The 12,930-nt window shown below is 45.3% G+C and overlaps 1 pseudogene; it reads left to right on the forward strand.

Moving 5' to 3' along the window:
- The first annotated feature begins 185 nt into the window (after positions 1-185).
- On the forward strand, positions 186-759 carry LOC100431891 (large ribosomal subunit protein uL23-like; annotated as a pseudogene).
- Positions 760-12,930: the final 12,171 nt, after the last annotated feature.

The raw sequence follows: 12,930 nt of genomic DNA on the forward strand, positions 1-12,930 counted from the left end.
TGGGCCAAAATATCTTTAGTCTCTCTGTAAAAATAGGAAGCCAAAAGTATATAAACTTGAATTATTTATGTTCAGTAATTAATGTTTTAGTATTGTATCTTATTTATAAATTGTCTAGATAGTTAATGCAAATCTTTTACTTAGCTTAACTTTAAGGTTAAAAATTACCAAAAGTACTTTGGAAACTACTATTAGGCAGATTTACTGTAAACAAATTATTTTTGAAATAGTGTTTTTCGCTTTTCACAAGATGGCACCGAAAGCGAAGGAAGCTTCTGCTCCTCCTAAAGCTGAAGCCAAAGCTAAGGCTCTAAAGGCCAAGAAGGCAGTGTTGAAAGGTGTCCACAGCCACACGCAAAAAAGAAGATCCACATGTCACTCACATTCAGGCAGCCCAAGACACTGTGACTCCAGAGGCAGCCCAAATATCCTCGGAAGAGCACCCCCAGGAGAACAAGCTTGACCACTATGCTATCATCAAGTTTCCGCTGACTGCTGAGTCGGCCATCAAGAAGATAGAAGAAAACAACACACTTGTGTTCATTGTGGGTATTAAAGCCAACAAGCACCAGATCAAACAGGCTGTGAAGAAGCTCTATGACAGTGATATGGCCAAGGTCACCACCCTGATTTGTCCTGATAAAGAGAAGAAGGCATATGTTCGACTGGCTCCTGATTATGATGCTTTGGATGTTGCAACAAAATTGAGATCATCTAAACTGAGTCCAGCTGGCTAACTCTAAATATATGTGTATCTTTTCACTATAAAAAAAATGCTTTTCATAAGAATGACAACTTAATTAGAATCAAATCTATAAGCTTTAAGATTTTATGTTTCTAGTAAGTATAATATTAGCTTATTTGACTAGAACTCAAGCAGAATGGGAATTTATGCTTGTTTTATATTCAATAGTGATAACTTTGAAGACATAGTTGTTTTATTACACCAAAAATATTATATTAATCTTATTTAACTAAGTTTTATCCAAATCGTGTTAACTTAAAAAACATTTGATCAGTTCCTATATTTCTAGGAGCTTGGTGAATATTTATTTGTAAATGCTTATTTTTTTCCAAGCCAAGTTAGAATAGACCACTTTTAGAGGATTTTATAAATGAATTTTGCAATGCTATCCGGAGTTAAGAAAATATCACATATACATAACATACATTAATAGATATACAAACACAAATAGAGATTTCATAGCTTTCATCCTGAAATTTCAGCCATGAATCAGGCATAAATATTCTGATGGTTAATTTTAGACCTCTACTTGATTGGATTAAGAGGCACACATAGCTGGTAAAACACAATTTCTGGGCATATCTGTGAGGGTGTTTCTGGAAGACACTGAGATAACCATGACCCAATGTGGATGGGCACTGATATGGTTTGGCTGTGTCCCCACCCAGATCTCATCTTGAATTGTAGTTCCTATAATCCCTACATGTCGTGGGAGGGACCCAGTGGGAGGTTATTGAATCATGGTGGTGGTTACTGCCATGCTGTTTCATGATAGTGAATGAGTTCTCATGATCTGATGGTTTTATAAGGGGCTTTTCCCCTTTGGCTCGGCACTTCTCCTTGTTGCTGCCATGTGAAGAAAGACTGCTTTGCTTCCCCTTCTGCCATGATTGTGAGGCCCCTGCAGCAATGTGGAACTGTCAGCCCATTAAACCTCTTTGTTCTTTATCAATTGCTCAGACTCAGGTATTTCTTCATAGCTCTATAAAAATGGATGAATACAGGCACCATCCAATTGGTTGAGAGCCCAGATAGAACAACAAGGAAGAGGAAAGGTGAATTATCTCCTTCTGAAACGGAAACATCCTTCTGCTCCTGCCCTTGACATCAGAACTTCAGGGTCTCAGAACTTTGGCCTCAGAATCAGAGTTACACCATTGGCTTCCCTGATTCTGAGTCCTTTGTATCTGGAGTGAGCCATGCTACCAGCTTTCCTGGTTCTCCACCTTGGAGACAGGCTATTGTGGAACTTCTCAGCCTCCATAATTACGTGAACCAATTCCCCTAATGAATCTTCTCTCATCTGTCTATCTACATATATTCTATTGATTCTGCCTTTCTGGAGAACCCTGACTAATGTGATAACAATAATACAAAATTCACTAGTTTACATTGAAGACTTGGTTTTTGTCTTTGCCCAATTTTATATTTGTATTATAACTGTGTATCTGGAAAATGGAACAATTTTTTTTCTTCTTCATATGAGGGCTAAAGCTTTTTTCTCACCAATATTTTTGGAGATTTTTAAGATTTTCTTTTGTTTTGACATACAATCTTATGGAGGCTGAGAAATAAATTTTTTTTCTATTTTATTTTTCAGCCCCAGGTGTTTGCTTTTGCAGATTCTTGAGCACATTGAGAGCCTCCAAGGCATGGAGCAGGGTTCCTAAAGTTTCAGTGATTATAGGGAGTTGAGAGACTCAAGTGGGAAAGGAAAAGTCTAAAAGGAGGCAATTTGGAGATAAAAATTTTCTCAAAGGAGCCATTAAAGTTCTAAATAATTCTTAGTAGAGTCATGCAAACAGGAAAGGAAGTAGGATTAGTTCCATATTGGTGGAACAGAGTCAGCAGAGGTTTGAGAAGGGAGAATTTAGTCAACTGAGAAGTTCCCATGAAAGGAGCAAGAACAAGATGACAGAGACGCCTTGAAACAAAAAGCCAGGAATAACTTCCAACCCAAGACGAGAACAGAGAGGCCTCAAAACCAAAGCTAGGATAAGAAACTTGTAGCCCAAGAGTTACCTTCCAGACAAAGAAGCCTGAGATTCCAACCCAGCTTCAGAGAGTACTCACTCAAAATGTTACTGAAACTGTAGGCTTTTTAATGACTTAGCCATGCATACAAAAGGCATTCCCTAAGGTGGCACAGAAGGTGGAGCCCCCATATCCAAAGATAGCCAAGGAGAAAGAAAGACCCCTGTTGCCAGAGCCAGTGGGCAAAGGCAACAGAAAAGGAGAGAAGGGTCCTAATGGGATGAGATCCTTTCAGATTTAGGCTTATACAAACTCCTGAGAACTGGCAGGTTGACAGCCATAAATGGGGTACCAACATTTCTACTGATTGGATTACAAGTTCTCAGGCATCCAAAATGATTAACAAAATGACAATTTCTAGGGCTTCTGTGGGAGAGTATGGAAAGGTCTTTTTGAACCTTTTAACGCTGTCAACGGAAGAATGATGAGGTTCATACATTTGGAAAGGAGACATTTCTTCATTTTTATGTTTATTTTTATTTTTTTTGAGACAGAGTTTCACTCTTGCTGCCCAGGCTGGAGTGCAATGGTGTGATGTTGGTTCACTGCAACCTCCACCTCCTGGGTTCAAGCGATTTTCCTGCCTCAGCCTCCTGATTAGCTGGGATTACAGATGCCCACCACCACACCTGGCTAATTTTTTTTGTATTTTTAGTAGAGACAGGGTTTCATCATGTTGGCCAGGCTGGTCTGAAACTTCTGACCTCAGGTGATCCACCCGCCTTGGCCTCCCAAAGTGCTGGGTTTACAGGCATGAGCCACCACACCCAATGAGAGATTTATTTCTTATAAAGGGTTGCAGCCTGCAGGGTTGTCCTTCTGACAGGCTGGGAAGCATAGCCTCCAGTCAGAAGCCAGAAACAGATGCTTCAAGGAGGAGGGAAAGGAAACAGTAATTTATGCTGAGTGGAATGGCCAAATACATTTATTTAATAAGCTCTAGGAGGAGTCACGAATATTTATGGAAGGAGAAATGCATGCATGCGCAATTGAGTTTCTTGCTTTTTCATGGGTCCCATGTACAAAAAATGGCTGTGTTAGCATGATCCCAGGGTGGAGTTTTCAGCCATCTGACATTAAAAGGTGAAGCAGAGGACAGGAAAACTCGCTCTGTGCATCCTCTATACGCTGGCCAGAACCTCTCCATCATGGGTAGTCTCTTATCAGGCAAGAAAGGAGAGGTTGATATCAGTGGTGGAGCCTTTGAAGGGGCTGGTTTCTGTTAAATCCTTAGGGAAGAAAGCCTCATCATGGTTAGCAAAGGAGGGGGTATAACGATGTGTATCTGACCCCCATCTTCCCATCCTAGCAAAGCTGAGAACTCAGTGTTGAAAGTTACTCTGGGGTCCCCTCAACCAAGAGTGGGTCTGTTCAGTCAGGTGGGAGCTTAGGATTTCATTTTCATTTATCACTGCTAATGGGAAAGAGTACGCTGTCTCCATGGCAGCTGAATTTGCAAGAAACTCCTTGGATGGGGTTAATGGCAGTTGTATTTTTCTGGGAACTCTGCTTTAATTGGATAAAGTAAGTTCTGGTAAGATTTCTTCCTTTATCTTCAGTATCTCAAGCGTTTTCATTTAAATAATCTTTATAACAACTTTTGATGTCTGAGTGGATTCCCACACAGTCATCTATTGTAAGACTTTCTGATTCCTTTTTTTTCCTTTGGTCATTATGAATAGGGCTTCTGTAAATAATTGCATGGTAGCTTTTGTTTGGAAATAACATCAAAGTAGTTGTCAAAATACTTACGAATGTGATTTTTGGATTGTAAGGTGAAAAGAGTTCTTTTTTTCCTCCAGCAATTTGTCATTTTTTAAAGAGTTTAGCAGTTCTAAGAGATATAGAGCAGCTGTGCTATCTCATTGTGGTGTTCAGTTCTCTAGTATGTTGAGCATCTTTTTGTATGTTTACTTGCCATCTGTAGATCTTCTTTGGTGAGGTGTCTGTTCAGATCTGTGTGCATTTTTAATTGGGCTGTTTAACTTATTGTTTAGTTTTAACAATTTTTTCTATATTTTGAATACAAATTCTCAGATCTGTATTTTGCAAATATTTTCTTCAATATGTGGCTTGTCTTTTTGTTCTCTTAACAAGGTCTCTTCCAGAGTATAAACTTTAAATATTAAGAAATCCACATTGTCATTTCTTCTGTGTATATCAACCTTTTGTGTTATTTGTTAAAATTCATTACCAAACCCAAAGGCACATAGCTTTTCTTCTATAGATTCTTCTAGAAATGGTATAGTTTTGCGTTTTTAGTGTAAGGATGGTTTTGAGTGATTATTTGTGTAAGTTGTAAAGTTTTCATCTACATGCATATCATTTCTTATGGTTTCCAATTAATTGTTCCCTCACTATATTTGGGAAAGACAGAGGACAGTGGGCTCTGTTAGAGTAGATAGATAGCTATACATGAACAGGAGGGGGAGCTCCTGGAAAAGGGAAAGTCTGGGAAGGCTCACCTGGAGGGACCACCAAAAATTCACATATTAGTAGCATCTCTAGTGCTGGGGTGGATGGGCACTTGTCAATTGTGGGTAGGAGGGAGAAGAGGTACCTATGGAGAAACACCATAGAACTCGTCTTAAGATGCCCCAATCATCATTCACTCTGCAATAAAAATGCAGAATATTGCTAGCTACATGCTGATAAGAAGGACAAAGGGGACATTCTTAAGAGAAATCTGGCACTGTAAGTACAGATCAGGGCAGAGAAGGACATTCAAAAGAGGCAGGCGCAGTAGGTACAAACGTGACCGCTGTCAGCCCGCCTGGGATGGCGGGAAGGAGGTTGGTGCAAGAGTGGATTCGGATTGATCACCACACATGTACCTCAACCAACAGTGAGGAGGTCCCACAAGCCTAAGTAGGGCAAGTCAGGGACCTAAGGCAGTAGCAGGAAAACCAGACAAAGAAAACAGGCGGAGACTTGAGACAGAGGCAGGAATGTGAAGTCCAAAATAAAATTCACTGCACAGGACTCAGGCTGTTTTCATGCACGATCAGCCCACTCCTCCCTATTTTTCTACAATAAGCTCTTTACACTGTATTTGTTTTCAATGAAGTTATCTGCCATCTTTGTACTGCCTCTTGGTGAAAATCTTTCTTCCAAGTTAAACAAGAACTGGGACATCAGCTCTCCCCAGTAATAGCTCCGTTTCAGTTTGAATTTACAGAAGTGATGGGGCTTGTTAGGGTTAGGGTTAGGGTTAGGGTTAGGGTTAGGGTTAGGGTTAGGGTTAGGGTTAGGGTTAGGGTTAGGGTTAGGGTTAGGGTTAGGGTTAGGGTTAGGGTTAGGGTTAGGGTTAGGGTTAGGGTTAGGGTTAGGGTTAGGGTTAGGGTTAGGGTTAGGGTTAGGGTTAGGGTTAGGGTTAGGGTTAGGGTTAGGGTTAGGGTTAGGGTTAGGGTTAGGGTTAGGGTTAGGGTTAGGGTTAGGGTTAGGGTTAGGGTTAGGGTTAGGGTTAGGGTTAGGGTTAGGGTTAGGGTTAGGGTTAGGGTTAGGGTTAGGGTTAGGGTTAGGGTTAGGGTTAGGGTTAGGGTTAGGGTTAGGGTTAGGGTTAGGGTTAGGGTTAGGGTTAGGGTTAGGGTTAGGGTTAGGGTTAGGGTTAGGGTTAGGGTTAGGGTTAGGGTTAGGGTTAGGGTTAGGGTTAGGGTTAGGGTTAGGGTTAGGGTTAGGGTTAGGGTTAGGGTTAGGGTTAGGGTTAGGGTTAGGGTTAGGGTTAGGGTTAGGGTTAGGGTTAGGGTTAGGGTTAGGGTTAGGGTTAGGGTTAGGGTTAGGGTTAGGGTTAGGGTTAGGGTTAGGGTTAGGGTTAGGGTTAGGGTTAGGGTTAGGGTTAGGGTTAGGGTTAGGGTTAGGGTTAGGGTTAGGGTTAGGGTTAGGGTTAGGGTTAGGGTTAGGGTTAGGGTTAGGGTTAGGGTTAGGGTTAGGGTTAGGGTTAGGGTTAGGGTTAGGGTTAGGGTTAGGGTTAGGGTTAGGGTTAGGGTTAGGGTTAGGGTTAGGGTTAGGGTTAGGGTTAGGGTTAGGGTTAGGGTTAGGGTTAGGGTTAGGGTTAGGGTTAGGGTTAGGGTTAGGGTTAGGGTTAGGGTTAGGGTTAGGGTTAGGGTTAGGGTTAGGGTTAGGGTTAGGGTTAGGGTTAGGGTTAGGGTTAGGGTTAGGGTTAGGGTTAGGGTTAGGGTTAGGGTTAGGGTTAGGGTTAGGGTTAGGGTTAGGGTTAGGGTTAGGGTTAGGGTTAGGGTTAGGGTTAGGGTTAGGGTTAGGGTTAGGGTTAGGGTTAGGGTTAGGGTTAGGGTTAGGGTTAGGGTTAGGGTTAGGGTTAGGGTTAGGGTTAGGGTTAGGGTTAGGGTTAGGGTTAGGGTTAGGGTTAGGGTTAGGGTTAGGGTTAGGGTTAGGGTTAGGGTTAGGGTTAGGGTTAGGGTTAGGGTTAGGGTTAGGGTTAGGGTTAGGGTTAGGGTTAGGGTTAGGGTTAGGGTTAGGGTTAGGGTTAGGGTTAGGGTTAGGGTTAGGGTTAGGGTTAGGGTTAGGGTTAGGGTTAGGGTTAGGGTTAGGGTTAGGGTTAGGGTTAGGGTTAGGGTTAGGGTTAGGGTTAGGGTTAGGGTTAGGGTTAGGGTTAGGGTTAGGGTTAGGGTTAGGGTTAGGGTTAGGGTTAGGGTTAGGGTTAGGGTTAGGGTTAGGGTTAGGGTTAGGGTTAGGGTTAGGGTTAGGGTTAGGGTTAGGGTTAGGGTTAGGGTTAGGGTTAGGGTTAGGGTTAGGGTTAGGGTTAGGGTTAGGGTTAGGGTTAGGGTTAGGGTTAGGGTTAGGGTTAGGGTTAGGGTTAGGGTTAGGGTTAGGGTTAGGGTTAGGGTTAGGGTTAGGGTTAGGGTTAGGGTTAGGGTTAGGGTTAGGGTTAGGGTTAGGGTTAGGGTTAGGGTTAGGGTTAGGGTTAGGGTTAGGGTTAGGGTTAGGGTTAGGGTTAGGGTTAGGGTTAGGGTTAGGGTTAGGGTTAGGGTTAGGGTTAGGGTTAGGGTTAGGGTTAGGGTTAGGGTTAGGGTTAGGGTTAGGGTTAGGGTTAGGGTTAGGGTTAGGGTTAGGGTTAGGGTTAGGGTTAGGGTTAGGGTTAGGGTTAGGGTTAGGGTTAGGGTTAGGGTTAGGGTTAGGGTTAGGGTTAGGGTTAGGGTTAGGGTTAGGGTTAGGGTTAGGGTTAGGGTTAGGGTTAGGGTTAGGGTTAGGGTTAGGGTTAGGGTTAGGGTTAGGGTTAGGGTTAGGGTTAGGGTTAGGGTTAGGGTTAGGGTTAGGGTTAGGGTTAGGGTTAGGGTTAGGGTTAGGGTTAGGGTTAGGGTTAGGGTTAGGGTTAGGGTTAGGGTTAGGGTTAGGGTTAGGGTTAGGGTTAGGGTTAGGGTTAGGGTTAGGGTTAGGGTTAGGGTTAGGGTTAGGGTTAGGGTTAGGGTTAGGGTTAGGGTTAGGGTTAGGGTTAGGGTTAGGGTTAGGGTTAGGGTTAGGGTTAGGGTTAGGGTTAGGGTTAGGGTTAGGGTTAGGGTTAGGGTTAGGGTTAGGGTTAGGGTTAGGGTTAGGGTTAGGGTTAGGGTTAGGGTTAGGGTTAGGGTTAGGGTTAGGGTTAGGGTTAGGGTTAGGGTTAGGGTTAGGGTTAGGGTTAGGGTTAGGGTTAGGGTTAGGGTTAGGGTTAGGGTTAGGGTTAGGGTTAGGGTTAGGGTTAGGGTTAGGGTTAGGGTTAGGGTTAGGGTTAGGGTTAGGGTTAGGGTTAGGGTTAGGGTTAGGGTTAGGGTTAGGGTTAGGGTTAGGGTTAGGGTTAGGGTTAGGGTTAGGGTTAGGGTTAGGGTTAGGGTTAGGGTTAGGGTTAGGGTTAGGGTTAGGGTTAGGGTTAGGGTTAGGGTTAGGGTTAGGGTTAGGGTTAGGGTTAGGGTTAGGGTTAGGGTTAGGGTTAGGGTTAGGGTTAGGGTTAGGGTTAGGGTTAGGGTTAGGGTTAGGGTTAGGGTTAGGGTTAGGGTTAGGGTTAGGGTTAGGGTTAGGGTTAGGGTTAGGGTTAGGGTTAGGGTTAGGGTTAGGGTTAGGGTTAGGGTTAGGGTTAGGGTTAGGGTTAGGGTTAGGGTTAGGGTTAGGGTTAGGGTTAGGGTTAGGGTTAGGGTTAGGGTTAGGGTTAGGGTTAGGGTTAGGGTTAGGGTTAGGGTTAGGGTTAGGGTTAGGGTTAGGGTTAGGGTTAGGGTTAGGGTTAGGGTTAGGGTTAGGGTTAGGGTTAGGGTTAGGGTTAGGGTTAGGGTTAGGGTTAGGGTTAGGGTTAGGGTTAGGGTTAGGGTTAGGGTTAGGGTTAGGGTTAGGGTTAGGGTTAGGGTTAGGGTTAGGGTTAGGGTTAGGGTTAGGGTTAGGGTTAGGGTTAGGGTTAGGGTTAGGGTTAGGGTTAGGGTTAGGGTTAGGGTTAGGGTTAGGGTTAGGGTTAGGGTTAGGGTTAGGGTTAGGGTTAGGGTTAGGGTTAGGGTTAGGGTTAGGGTTAGGGTTAGGGTTAGGGTTAGGGTTAGGGTTAGGGTTAGGGTTAGGGTTAGGGTTAGGGTTAGGGTTAGGGTTAGGGTTAGGGTTAGGGTTAGGGTTAGGGTTAGGGTTAGGGTTAGGGTTAGGGTTAGGGTTAGGGTTAGGGTTAGGGTTAGGGTTAGGGTTAGGGTTAGGGTTAGGGTTAGGGTTAGGGTTAGGGTTAGGGTTAGGGTTAGGGTTAGGGTTAGGGTTAGGGTTAGGGTTAGGGTTAGGGTTAGGGTTAGGGTTAGGGTTAGGGTTAGGGTTAGGGTTAGGGTTAGGGTTAGGGTTAGGGTTAGGGTTAGGGTTAGGGTTAGGGTTAGGGTTAGGGTTAGGGTTAGGGTTAGGGTTAGGGTTAGGGTTAGGGTTAGGGTTAGGGTTAGGGTTAGGGTTAGGGTTAGGGTTAGGGTTAGGGTTAGGGTTAGGGTTAGGGTTAGGGTTAGGGTTAGGGTTAGGGTTAGGGTTAGGGTTAGGGTTAGGGTTAGGGTTAGGGTTAGGGTTAGGGTTAGGGTTAGGGTTAGGGTTAGGGTTAGGGTTAGGGTTAGGGTTAGGGTTAGGGTTAGGGTTAGGGTTAGGGTTAGGGTTAGGGTTAGGGTTAGGGTTAGGGTTAGGGTTAGGGTTAGGGTTAGGGTTAGGGTTAGGGTTAGGGTTAGGGTTAGGGTTAGGGTTAGGGTTAGGGTTAGGGTTAGGGTTAGGGTTAGGGTTAGGGTTAGGGTTAGGGTTAGGGTTAGGGTTAGGGTTAGGGTTAGGGTTAGGGTTAGGGTTAGGGTTAGGGTTAGGGTTAGGGTTAGGGTTAGGGTTAGGGTTAGGGTTAGGGTTAGGGTTAGGGTTAGGGTTAGGGTTAGGGTTAGGGTTAGGGTTAGGGTTAGGGTTAGGGTTAGGGTTAGGGTTAGGGTTAGGGTTAGGGTTAGGGTTAGGGTTAGGGTTAGGGTTAGGGTTAGGGTTAGGGTTAGGGTTAGGGTTAGGGTTAGGGTTAGGTTAGGGTTAGGGTTAGGGTTAGGGTTAGGGTTAGGGTTAGGGTTAGGGTTAGGGTTAGGGTTAGGGTTAGGGTTAGGGTTAGGGTTAGGGTTAGGGTTAGGGTTAGGGTTAGGGTTAGGGTTAGGGTTAGGGTTAGGGTTAGGGTTAGGGTTAGGGTTAGGGTTAGGGTTAGGGTTAGGGTTAGGGTTAGGGTTAGGGTTAGGGTTAGGGTTAGGGTTAGGGTTAGGGTTAGGGTTAGGGTTAGGGTTAGGGTTAGGGTTAGGGTTAGGGTTAGGGTTAGGGTTAGGGTTAGGGTTAGGGTTAGGGTTAGGGTTAGGGTTAGGGTTAGGGTTAGGGTTAGGGTTAGGGTTAGGGTTAGGGTTAGGGTTAGGGTTAGGGTTAGGGTTAGGGTTAGGGTTAGGGTTAGGGTTAGGGTTAGGGTTAGGGTTAGGGTTAGGGTTAGGGTTAGGGTTAGGGTTAGGGTTAGGGTTAGGGTTAGGGTTAGGGTTAGGGTTAGGGTTAGGGTTAGGGTTAGGGTTAGGGTTAGGGTTAGGGTTAGGGTTAGGGTTAGGGTTAGGGTTAGGGTTAGGGTTAGGGTTAGGGTTAGGGTTAGGGTTAGGGTTAGGGTTAGGGTTAGGGTTAGGGTTAGGGTTAGGGTTAGGGTTAGGGTTAGGGTTAGGGTTAGGGTTAGGGTTAGGGTTAGGGTTAGGGTTAGGGTTAGGGTTAGGGTTAGGGTTAGGGTTAGGGTTAGGGTTAGGGTTAGGGTTAGGGTTAGGTTAGGGTTAGGGTTAGGGTTAGGGTTAGGGTTAGGGTTAGGGTTAGGGTTAGGGTTAGGGTTAGGGTTAGGGTTAGGGTTAGGGTTAGGGTTAGGGTTAGGGTTAGGGTTAGGGTTAGGGTTAGGGTTAGGGTTAGGGTTAGGGTTAGGGTTAGGGTTAGGGTTAGGGTTAGGGTTAGGGTTAGGGTTAGGGTTAGGGTTAGGGTTAGGGTTAGGGTTAGGGTTAGGGTTAGGGTTAGGGTTAGGGTTAGGGTTAGGGTTAGGGTTAGGGTTAGGGTTAGGGTTAGGGTTAGGGTTAGGGTTAGGGTTAGGGTTAGGGTTAGGGTTAGGGTTAGGGTTAGGGTTAGGGTTAGGGTTAGGGTTAGGGTTAGGGTTAGGGTTAGGGTTAGGGTTAGGGTTAGGGTTAGGGTTAGGGTTAGGGTTAGGGTTAGGGTTAGGGTTAGGGTTAGGGTTAGGGTTAGGGTTAGGGTTAGGGTTAGGGTTAGGGTTAGGGTTAGGGTTAGGGTTAGGGTTAGGGTTAGGGTTAGGGTTAGGGTTAGGGTTAGGGTTAGGGTTAGGGTTAGGGTTAGGGTTAGGGTTAGGGTTAGGGTTAGGGTTAGGTTAGGGTTAGGGTTAGGGTTAGGGTTAGGGTTAGGGTTAGGGTTAGGGTTAGGGTTAGGGTTAGGGTTAGGGTTAGGGTTAGGGTTAGGGTTAGGGTTAGGGTTAGGGTTAGGGTTAGGGTTAGGGTTAGGGTTAGGGTTAGGGTTAGGGTTAGGGTTAGGGTTAGGGTTAGGGTTAGGGTTAGGGTTAGGGTTAGGGTTAGGGTTAGGGTTAGGGTTAGGGTTAGGGTTAGGGTTAGGGTTAGGGTTAGGGTTAGGGTTAGGGTTAGGGTTAGGGTTAGGGTTAGGGTTAGGGTTAGGGTTAGGGTTAGGGTTAGGGTTAGGGTTAGGGTTAGGGTTAGGGTTAGGGTTAGGGTTAGGGTTAGGGTTAGGGTTAGGGTTAGGGTTAGGGTTAGGGTTAGGGTTAGGGTTAGGGTTAGGGTTAGGGTTAGGGTTAGGGTTAGGGTTAGGGTTAGGGTTAGGGTTAGGGTTAGGGTTAGGTTAGGGTTAGGGTTAGGGTTAGGGTTAGGGTTAGGGTTAGGGTTAGGGTTAGGGTTAGGGTTAGGGTTAGGGTTAGGGTTAGGGTTAGGGTTAGGGTTAGGGTTAGGGTTAGGGTTAGGGTTAGGGTTAGGGTTAGGGTTAGGGTTAGGGTTAGGGTTAGGGTTAGGGTTAGGGTTAGGGTTAGGGTTAGGGTTAGGGTTAGGGTTAGGGTTAGGGTTAGGGTTAGGGTTAGGGTTAGGGTTAGGGTTAGGGTTAGGTTAGGGTTAGGGTTAGGGTTAGGGTTAGGGTTAGGGTTAGGGTTAGGGTTAGGGTTAGGGTTAGGGTTAGGGTTAGGGTTAGGGTTAGGGTTAGGGTTAGGGTTAGGGTTAGGGTTAGGGTTAGGGTTAGGGTTAGGGTTAGGGTTAGGGTTAGGGTTAGGGTTAGGGTTAGGGTTAGGGTTAGGGTTAGGGTTAGGGTTAGGGTTAGGGTTAGGGTTAGGGTTAGGGTTAGGGTTAGGGTTAGGGTTAGGGTTAGGGTTAGGGTTAGGGTTAGGGTTAGGGTTAGGGTTAGGGTTAGGGTTAGGGTTAGGGTTAGGGTTAGGGTTAGGGTTAGGGTTAGGGTTAGGGTTAGGGTTAGGGTTAGGGTTAGGGTTAGGGTTAGGGTTAGGGTTAGGGTTAGGGTTAGGGTTAGGGTTAGGGTTAGGGTTAGGGTTAGGGTTAGGGTTAGGGTTAGGGTTAGGGTTAGGGTTAGGGTTAGGGTTAGGGTTAGGGTTAGGGTTAGGGTTAGGGTTAGGGTTAGGGTTAGGGTTAGGGTTAGGGTTAGGGTTAGGGTTAGGGTTAGGGTTAGGGTAGGGTTAGGGTTAT

The sequence above is a fragment of the Pongo abelii genome, chromosome 11 (assembly GCF_028885655.2).
Source record: "Pongo abelii isolate AG06213 chromosome 11, NHGRI_mPonAbe1-v2.0_pri, whole genome shotgun sequence".
Lineage (NCBI taxonomy): Eukaryota > Metazoa > Chordata > Mammalia > Primates > Hominidae > Pongo > Pongo abelii.